Source organism: Pseudophryne corroboree, chromosome 7, assembly GCF_028390025.1.
Source record: "Pseudophryne corroboree isolate aPseCor3 chromosome 7, aPseCor3.hap2, whole genome shotgun sequence".
In the NCBI taxonomy this organism is placed as follows: domain Eukaryota; kingdom Metazoa; phylum Chordata; class Amphibia; order Anura; family Myobatrachidae; genus Pseudophryne; species Pseudophryne corroboree.
Window position 1 is genome coordinate 299,280,366 of NC_086450.1, and position 10,910 is coordinate 299,291,275.

Genomic DNA, 10,910 nt, shown 5'->3' on the forward strand with positions numbered 1-10,910 from the left:
AAAAGGCTAAGAATTCCGAGCCCACCCGCTGGCGGTGATGCAGGGCAGTCTGGAGCGAGTGCTGACATCTGGTCCGGACTGAAGGACCTGCCAACGATTACTGACATGTCGTCTACTGTCACTGCATATGATTCTGTCACCATTGAAAGAATGGTGGAGGATTATATGAGTGACCGCATCCAAGTAGGCACGTCAGACAGTCCGTACGTATACTGGCAGGAAAAAGAGGCAATTTGGAGGCCATTGCACAAACTGGCTTTATTTTACCTAAGTTGCCTCCCCTCCAGTGTGTACTCCGAAAGAGTGTTTAGTGCAGCCGCTCACCTTGTCAGCAATCGGCGTACGAGGTTACTTCCAGAAAATGTGGAGAAGATGATGTTCATCAAAATGAATTATAATCAATTCCTCCGTGGAGACATTCACCAGCAGCAATTGCCTCCAGAAAGTACACAGGGACCTGAGATGGTGGATTCCAGTGGGGACGAATTAATAATCTGTGAGGAGGGGGATGTACACAGTGAAAAGGGTGAGGAGTCGGAGGATGAGGAGGAGGTGGACATCTTGCCTCTGTAGAGCCAGTTTGTGCAAGGAGAGATTGATTGCTTCTTTTTTGGTGGGGGCCCAAACCAACCAGTCATTTCAGTCACAGTTGTGTGGCAGACCCTGTCGCTGAAATGATGGGTTTGTTAAAGTCTGCATGTCCAGTTTATACAACATAAGGGTGGGTGGGAGGTCCCAAGGACAATTCCATATTGCACCTCTTTTTTCTTTAATTTTTCTTTGCATCATGTGCTGTTTGGGGACTATTTTTTAAAGTGCCATCCTGTCTGACACTGCAGTGCCACTCCTAGATGGGCCAGGTGTTTGTGTCGGCCTCTTGGGTCACTTGCCTTAGTCACACCGCTACCTCATTGCGCCTCTTTTTTTCTTTGCATCATGTGCTGTTTGGGGACAATTTTTTTGAAGTGCCATCTTGTCTGACACTGCAGTGCCACTCCTAGATGGACCAGGCGTTTGTGTCGGCCACTTGGGTCGCTTAGCTTAGTCACACAGCTACCTCATTGCGCCTCTTTTTTCTTTGCATCATGTGCTGTTTGGGGACAATTTTTTAATATGCCATCCTGTCTGACACTGCAGTGCCACTCCTAGATGGGCCAGGTGTTTGTGTCGGCCACTTGGGTCGCTTAGCTTAGTCACACAGCTACCTCATTGCGCCTCTTTTTTTCTTTGCATCATGTGCTGTTTGGGGACAATTTTTTTAATCTGCCATCCTGTCTGACACTGCAGTGCCACTCCTAGATGGGCCAGGTGTTTGTGTCGGCCACTTGGGTCTCTTAGCTTAGTCATCCAGCGACCTCGTTGCAAATTTTAGGACTAAAAATAATAATATGAGGTGTGAGGTGTTTAGAATAGACTGGAAATTAGTGTAAATTATGGTTATTGAGGTTAATAATACTATGGGATTAAAATGACCCCCACATTCTAAGATTTAAGCTGTTTTTGAGGGTTTTTTGTAAAAAAAACACCCGAATCCAAAACACACCCGAATCCGACAAAAAAATTTCAGGGAGGTTTTGCCAAAACGCGTCCGAATCCAAAACACGGCCGCGGAACCGAATCCAAAACCAAAACACAAAACCCGAAAAATTTCCGGTGCACATCACTATTTTGCAGACAATGTTGACCACCTTACAGCTCACAATGTTGTTTTCATCCACTTTAGGCCAAAATCTGCAGAGAGCTTACTGGTTTACTAAAGGACAGAGCAGCGGCACAAACACCCGGCAATTTATAGCATATATAAAAAAACACTGACATACAACAGTGGGAGAAATGAAAAGTGGTGCAAGATGGAATTGACCTCTTAACAAACCAAGCCATCCACCAACAGGGACTGAAGATTTTGTGGCTGAAGTGCATGGTTTGTTTGGACCCCACAAAACAAACTACCAATATACTTAAGACAACAGCTCTACAGTGGCTAGATGTCATTGTCCTTTCCATCCTCACCCTCAGCAGTTTGTACATTCTCCTCACACAATGTTAATTCTTCCCCACTGGAATCCGCCATTACAGAAGTCTCTGTACTTTGACGTAATTGCCTGGAAAGGTCTTCCTCGTGGAATTTCCAGTTCATTTTGATCAACATCATCTTTTTCCACATTTTGAGGAAGTAGCCTCCAACGCTGATTGCTGACAAGGTTCTTAGCTGTGCTGAAAACTCTTTCTGAGCACACACTGGAGGGAGGGCATCTTAAGTTATGCAAAGCCAGGACCTCCAAATTGCCCTTTTTTTCTTCCATAACTTGAAGGGACTTTGTGACATTCCTATTTTTACTGTGTCATGAAAATAATCCTCCACCATTCTTTGGATGGAGACTGTATCAGATGGAGTTACGGTACAGGTGTCACAAATGATGGTCAATTCATTTAGACCCAACCAGATGTCAAAATGTTGTGTTGACTTATCTGCAACACCACTAGGTATTTTGGTAAAGGTAAGTTTTTTCCTGACTACTGCCAAAGAAACTGAAGGAGACATTGTAGTGCCATGTGTCACTTGAGCTGCCAACTTGCTCACCAGGAGCTCTTTGCATCTCTTAAGTTCTGGGTCAGTTGGAAATAAAGACCCAGCATATGACTTAAACCTAGGATCAAGTATGGTTGCCAAAATGTTTTGATCCAATTTCAAGATATTGGCATCCCTTGGATCCTGGCAAAGCGAATTAAGGACTTGATCTACAAGTTTGGCATACATTGCATATTCACTCTGTTTAATCTCCTCCTTCAATTTCTCCAGCTGATTTTTCAAAAGCCTAAATAGGGTAGTCACCTGGCTCGAGCTAGCAGTGTCAGCACTCACTTCATAGGTGGCTACTTCAAAGGGTTTGAGCACCTTGCACAAGAGAGAAAGTACTCTCCATTGCACTGGGCTAAGGTACATTCAACCTCCTCTGTCAAAGTCATGGCTTGTTGTATAGCTATGGATGGCTTTTTGCTATTTCTCTATCCACTGAAGCATAAAAAGGATGGAGTGCCACCTTGTTACTACTTCTTGCTTCAGTTGATGACAGGGCAAATTAAGCTGTTCTTGCAGGTGCTGCAATCTCCTGCATGCTGTTGCTGAATGCCAAAATTGTCCCAAAATCTTTCGAGCCACAAACAGCATTTCCTTCACGCCCCTGTCATTTAAAAAAAACAACCCTGTACCACCAAGTTAATTCTGTGAGCAAAATAGGGGATGTGTTGGAATTCACCCAGCTGTAATGCTCTAACGATATTTGTGGCATTATCAGAAACCACAAATCCTGAGGAGAGTCCAAGTGGAGTAAGTCATGTTACTATGACATCCCTCGGTTTTTCTAAGAAATTGTCAGTGGTATACCTCTTAGTGATTCTGGTGATACACAGAGTAGCCTGCCTCTGAATGAGCTGGCATTTGTTAGATAATGCTTCTGCTGCTGCTGCTGATGCTGAAGGCGATTCACCCTCTCAGTGGGCTGTCACAGTCATATAATCTTTAGTTTCCCCACTACCATTTGTCCATATATCTGGCATTTTGTAGGGCAATAATTAGATTTTTTTTAATGTCCTGGTACAGCAGAGGAATTGCTTTTTAGGTAAAATGGAACTGAGATGGAATTTGGTACCGAGGAGATAGGACCTCCATTAACTGTGTAAAACCCACTACATTAATACAGATCTAATACTAGCATAGCAGTCATGGCATCAGTCAAGCTTTAGTACCCTGCTTGGCAGTACATTAGAGGAAGACCAGAACTCTGGGGGAGCAGCAGAAGAACCTAGAACTGGGCATGGGTATATATGTACAGTACACATAGGTTTCCTTACACACTGGGTAATGTACTGTATTTAGTACATTATTAGCAAATTACACTGCAGATGGTCTTTGTCAGAGGTACTCTATGCACGGCCCTCCAATCTAAAACATTGAAAAGCACAACGTGGCTCAAAATCAGCTAGGAAGAGGTGCCAGATGAGAGGAGTGCTGAAGCAAGGAAGAACATTACACTCTGACACTTAGAATTGAAGCATAAGCATTGGTGTTTCTATAATGGGCACAATGGGTGCGGTGTACACGGGCCCCATGGTCCACCACTCTCATTGCACCCATGTTTTAATACTTACGTGTCCGGAATCACATGACGGCCGCAGCATCCAAGTCAAAAATCACAGTCACAATGTCTTCTGCACATGCGCTGTAGTAAAATTAGTTTCCGGAACATGGCGGGCACCATGTTTCCAGAGCCCTGCAAATGCACAATGCTGGAACCTACTGAAATGGGGAGAGGAGGGGGCCCACTTCTCTGTTAAAATGCCCCTGAGCATAAGGCTGACCTTTAGCCTGTGACCATGTTAAAATCTGAGGGTGATCAGTGGAATTATTAGTTAGAGGTAAATTAAGGATGGTTAGAGGTGGAGTTTTGTTAAGTAAATGAGAGCTTGTCACTTTGCAGCACTTTCTCTTGCATTCTGGATTTTCCTATGTTCGCACTCCTTTCTTGATGTGGTCTTGTTGTCATATTTTTTGGTTGCCAAAACAATGGATGTATCAAAAAGGAAGAGCGACTGGGCACTGGTGTATGATAAGTTGTAACAGATATTAGAAAACCAAAAATGGACAGTTACAATTGTTGGAAAGGAAATAAGACCTTTCAATTATAGACCCTGTTGGTGGTGCGCCCAGAGCTAGAAAGTACAAGTACTGACAGGGGGAGAGAGAGAAAGCTCTTGTGTGGGCGCACTCTTATGAAAGGAAGAAATATTCTTCAATTAGGAAATAAAGAAAATGTAAAACATATATTTATTAATCCAAATTAGAACAATTACCCATCTGCGATCCAAAAGAGTGTGAGATAAAAAAAGAGAGAGTGTGAAAAAATATTTAGAATGTTCTGGTCTGTTAATCACGAGAGAAAAATTAGAAAGGCTGCAGACACTTAATAGTCTGACACCCGTTTCTCCTGACCAGTACAGATGTTCTGTATTAATGGAACCGAAAAAGGAGGTCAGTATTGTGTCTTAGAAAGACCACTTAGATTAGGTCAATGCTGTACACTTTGCTAGTCACCCGTTGAACCATATGGCACATGTTAGAAATGTATATCTTGATAACCTGACGCTAGGGGAAATATAAGAAAAGGGATATGAGAAGGAAAAAACAATTAGTGGTGATACTGCTGTTGGTGTCCACCCTTCAAAAGAAGGGGAATAGTTCCTACCCTACAACACCGGGTATTCCCAGGGAGTCTCTTCTCAAGGTACTGACCCAGCCCAACGCTGTTTGGCTTCCAAGATCGGAAGAGATCGGGCATTAGCAGCGTGGTATGATAGTAGAGAGGCTATCTACCAATGAGAGTGCACCTATATACGAATGGAAGATTCGAGAGAAAGATAAGGCCATATAGTGCGTGGATCTGCTTTCCACGTTAGGCAAGGTAAAACAAGTGTCACTCAATGGCGTTGTATACCCTGGATCGTGGATAAGAGTCCACTGGAAAATAGTAAGCAGAGAAAAGGATAAAGTATGCAGATTGGAGCCTATTGGGTTGGGTTGGTGGTTGGTATCCAGGGAAAGATAACAAATCAAGGTATGAGGCATCAGGTGGGTTCGTGAACAAAATATGAATTAAATATACATTCTAGTTGTGCATAGACATCTATGAGTACTATAGCAGAAAAGCATTACTTGGGCACAGAAACAAACAAATCAAACATACATAGAGTGTGACATACTGCATAAAGCAGTTATAGTCAGGCAGTGTGCAAGGAGCAAAATTACCCTGTAATTACTAGGATTTGTGAGCTATAATATGCACAGAAAATTCTGACTACCTGGTCTGACAAGGTATTTAACATGCCAAGTGAAGATAAACGCATGTGGAAATAAATAGCAGTGGTGATTCAAACTTCTGTTGAAAATAAGGAAAAATATACTCATATGGTCAAATTCAGAAGGCAGGTGGTGACAAATAAAACCTCCATGGGAAGGTCCCGCTGTAGAATCCGTGGAAAACGCGTTTCGCCCGTGGGCTTGTTCACTTCCGGGATCTCACAGCTGGTAATACATGAGGGGTTTAAAAACCCTGCAAGTGCGGTAAGCAGCCAAAAGGCTGTGGTAGTCCAATTAGGCATAGGGACGGGAGTCTAGAAACTCCCATCCTGGCGCTGGAGGCCAATAGGGACGTGTATGCGGCGCGTCCCAGCCAATCAGAGCATGGGTGCGCCTATTGACAGAAGCGGATGGGCGGAGTAAGATCAGTGGGCGTGCGGACGCTCACGAACATGTGTGTGAGTGATACACACATAGCCAATAGGGTCACGGGGATGAATATAATAGTGCCATGTTGAAAGAGGGGATGCCAGGAGTACATAGGAAAAAGATACAATACGGCAATTTTGTAGAAAAAGGTATACTGGAGTTTCATAAGTTGGCTATGCGCCTGAATGTAGCTGGTATTTATAAGGGTTGATGTAATGCCGAACCGGCTGGTATTAGCCAGCTCAGCAAAGGGGCGAGAGATTAGACAATCCCCCTATTGGCGTAGGAAGCCAATGGGGACATGTGTGTAATGCGTCCCGGCCAATCGAGGCACGGGTACACCTGGGACATATGCGGAAGGGCGGACTCAGGAGAGTGGGAGTAAAAAAGCTCTCGCTTGTATGTCTGGGTAATATGCAGAAAGACAGAGTCACGTGGGGGAATGCCATGGCGCCATGTTGAAAATGGGAATGGCTTGCCAGGGGTTCCATGGAGCAGAAATTAAAACAATAAATAAGGTTAAAATAAAAAATAAATAGAAAAAACAAATAGAAAGAACAGGTACACCTGGGTGTTTTGGGGATATAAAGACTGAATAGGGGAAAAAAGGGAAAGGTGAGATCACATGTGATACGGGGATGTGTAACACACCTCAGGATGTGAGAAACAGAGATGACACCCATTGATGGCTAAGGGCAGAATGGAGAAATTGGTTATACTGCATATCTCAGATAGGGAATATGCAGATGAAAATGGGGAAATAAAGGGGGTGTCTAAACACTCAAGGAAACAAGGGAATCTGTTGCCAGTGGATAATAACAATAAATATGCAACAATACATTTACGACAGTTGGTTGACCTCAACACGCAAGAAACCAGCCATAACGGGCTCCTTCCCGTGCGGTCAATGTAAGTCGTGTACACACATACTGCAAACCAACACGGTTATAGACAAGTATGGTCAATTAACCAAAATACGGCATTTCTTCAACTGCAATACTCAAGCAGTAATTTACTGCATTACCTGCAGCTGTAACATAAAATATGTCGGCATGACTACACGCAAACTGAAAGAAAGGATCCTGGAGCATCTGGGAAATATTCGGAATGCATCCAAAGATCTTACTCGGATCAAACAACTTACTACAGTCGCCAAACAATTCTATTTTCAGCACAAAGGATCCACTAAGGAATTGAAAGCTTTCGGCTTAGACCGCATTCACCTGGGCATACGAGGAGGGAACATGACTAAAGAACTGTACAAAAAAGAGAGCGAATGGATATTTCGGCTCGGGAGTCTCCGACCCCTTGGACTGAATGAAAACATAAATTATGGCGCTTTTCTATAATACAGGACATCTCCAATTCCTCTGTAACACTTTTATAATGTGATTACCCTGTTTTCCTTCTCTATGTCTTTCTTTCCCCGGATCATGCCGGCATGTTTCCACTGTCTCACTTTCAGCCAGTCACTTCCCCCCTCTTTTATCCATCAATTTTACTTCACCTATCTTGACCAATACTTTGACACACCCTTTCCATTTCCCATCAGGTCCTTTCCACCCCCACCCCTTCTTCCCTTCCCGTGTCCCCCTGATTGTCCTGTCCTCATAACCTTCAATGTACCGCCTGGGTTTCACTTAAACCTTCCATCACCCCCCCTTTTTTGGACCGCTCTCTCACTGCGATATCCCTTGCCCATAATCAGTCACCTCCAACATGCATTTACCCATGCATGTATCACTTTTACACGTTCATTCCTTATCATGCACCAAGGTCTCCCTTCCCTACCCCAATCAGCATTCCACCTCCAACCTGAGACTTCACTGTCATTTGTGGCACTTGCTCCCTCACTGGGCTGCATTAATATCTCTAATTTTTTTTAAACCTCACACCCTCACTTTCCAATTTTCACTATTAATCCTCCACATCAGTCCCTACCCCACATCCATTTTATTTACCCTCCCTATTTCCCCAGTGGTTATCACATACCTAGTGGCCGATTAGGACTAGGTTTTTATTTTCTTTTTTATTTTCAGCCTGTGTTTTCATGGCTTTTATAATAACTTTAACCAACGTGATAATCAGATTTATTACTCACTTTGTTGAGTGCTACAAAGTATCATAACAATCAACCAACTGTCGTAAATGTATTGTAGCATATTTATTGTTATTATCCACTGGCAACAGATTCCCGTCTTTCCTTGAGTGTTTAGACACCCCCTTTATTTCCCCATTTTTCATCTGCATATTCCCTATCTGAGATAGGCAGTATAACCAATTTCTCCATTCTGCCTTTATCCATCAGTGGGTGTCATCTCTGGTGTGTTACACATCCCCGTATCACATGTGATCTCACCTTTCCCTTTTTTCCCCTATTCAGTCTTTATATCCCCAACACACCCAGGTGTACCTGTTCTTTCTATTTGTTTTTTCTATTTATTTTTTATTTTAACTTTATTTATTGTTTTAATTTCTGCTCCATGGAACCCCTGGCAAGCCATTCCCATTTTCAACATGGCGCCATGGCATTCCCCCACGTGACTCTGTCTTTCTGCATATTACCCAGACATACAAGTGAGAGCTTTACTACTCCCACTCTCCTGAGTCCGCCCTTCCACATATGCCCTAGGCATACCCGTGCCTCGATTGGCCGGGACGCATTACGCACATGTCCCCATTGGCTTCCTACGCCAATAGGGGGATTGTCTAATCTCTCGTCCCTATGCTGAGCTGGCTAATACAAGCCGGTTCGGCATTACATCAACCCTTATAAATACCAGCTACATTCAGGCGCATAGCCAACTTATCAAACTCCAGTATACCTTTTTCTACAAAATTGCCATATTGTATCTTTATCCTATGTACTCCTGGCATCCCCTCTTTCAACATGGCACTATCATATTCATCCCCGTGACCCTCCGTTGCCCGTCTTGATTGGCTATGGGTGTATCACTCACACACACGTTCGCGAGCGTCCGCATGCCCACTGATCTTACTCCGCCCATCCGCTTCTGTCAATAGGCACACCCATGCTCTGATTGGCTTGGACGTGCCGCATACACGTTCCTACTGACCTCCAGCGCCAGGATGGAAGTTTCTAGCCTCCCGTCCCTATGCCTAATTGGACTACCACAGCCTATTGGCTGCTACCCGCACTTGCAGGGTTTTTAAACCCCTCATGTATTACCAGCTGTGAGATCCCGGAAGTGAACAAGCCCACGGGCGAAACACGTTTTCCACGGATTCTACAGCGGGACCTTCCCATGGAGGTTTTATTTGTCACCACCTGCCTTCTGAATTTGACCCTATGAGTATATTTTTCCTTATTTTCACAGAAGTTTGAATCACCACTGCTATTTATTTCCACATGCGTTTATCTTTACTTGCCATGTTAAATACCTTGTCAGACCAGGTAGTCAGAATTTTCTGTGCATATTATAGCTCACAAATCCTAGTGATTACAGGGTAATTTTGCTCCTTGCACACTGCCTGACTATAACTGCTTTATGCAGTATGTCACACTCTATGCATGTTTGATTTGTTTGTTTCTGTGCCCAAGTAATGATTTTCTGCTATAGTACTCATAGATGTCTATGCACAACTAGAATGTATATTTAATTCATATTTTGTTCACGAACCCACCTGACGCCTCATACCTTGATTTGTTATCTTTCCCTGGATACCAACCACCAACCCAACCCCATAGGCTCCAATCTGCATACTTTATCCTTTTCTCTGCTTACTATTTTCCAGTGGACTCTCATCCATGATCCGGGGTATACAACGCCACTGAGTGACACTTGTTTTACCTTGCCTAACGTGGAAAGCAGATCCACGCACTATATGGCCTTATCTTTCTCTCGAATCTTCCATTCGTATATAGGTGCACTCTCATTGGTAGATAGCCTCTCTACTATCATACCACGCTGCTAATGCCCGATCTCATCCGATCTTGGAAGCCAAACAGCGTCGGGCTGGGTCAGTACCTTGAGAAGAGACTCCCTGGGAATACCCGGTGTTGTAGGGTAGGAACTATTCCCCTTCTTTTGAAGGGTGGACACCAACAGCAGTATCACCACTAATTGTTTTTTCCTTCTCATATCCTTTTTCTTATATTTCCCCTAGCGTCAGGTTATCAAGATATACATTTCTAACATGTGCCATATAGTTCAACGGGTGACTAGCAAAGTGTACAGCATTGACCTAATCTAAGTGGTCTTTCTAAGACACAATACTGACCTCCTTTTTTGGTCCCATTAATACAGAACATCTGTACTGGTCAGGAGAAACGGGTGTCAGACTATTAAGTGTCTGCAGCCTTTCTAATTTTTCTCTCGTGATTAACAGACCAGAACATTCTAAATATTTTTTCAAACTCTCTCTTTTTTTATCTCACACTCTTTTGGATCGCAGATGGGTAATTGTTCTAATTTGGATTAATAAATATATGTTTTAAATTTTCTTTATTTCCTAATTGAAGAATCTTTCTTCCTTTGATAAGATTGCGCCCACACAAGAGCTTTCTCTCTCTCCACCTGTCAAAACAATGGATGTATTAGAGAATTTGCAATATTATAATGGTTTAGTGCACTTTCCTCACAATTGATTTTGTACTTAAGACATA

At 43.3% G+C, this 10,910-nt stretch overlaps 2 pseudogenes; one reads left to right on the plus strand and one right to left on the minus strand.

Moving 5' to 3' along the window:
* Positions 1-5,241: 5,241 nt before the first annotated feature.
* Positions 5,242-5,360, minus strand: LOC134945987 (5S ribosomal RNA; annotated as a pseudogene).
* A 4,834-nt stretch (positions 5,361-10,194) lies between these two features.
* Positions 10,195-10,313, plus strand: LOC134947296 (5S ribosomal RNA; annotated as a pseudogene).
* The last annotated feature ends 597 nt before the right edge of the window (positions 10,314-10,910 follow it).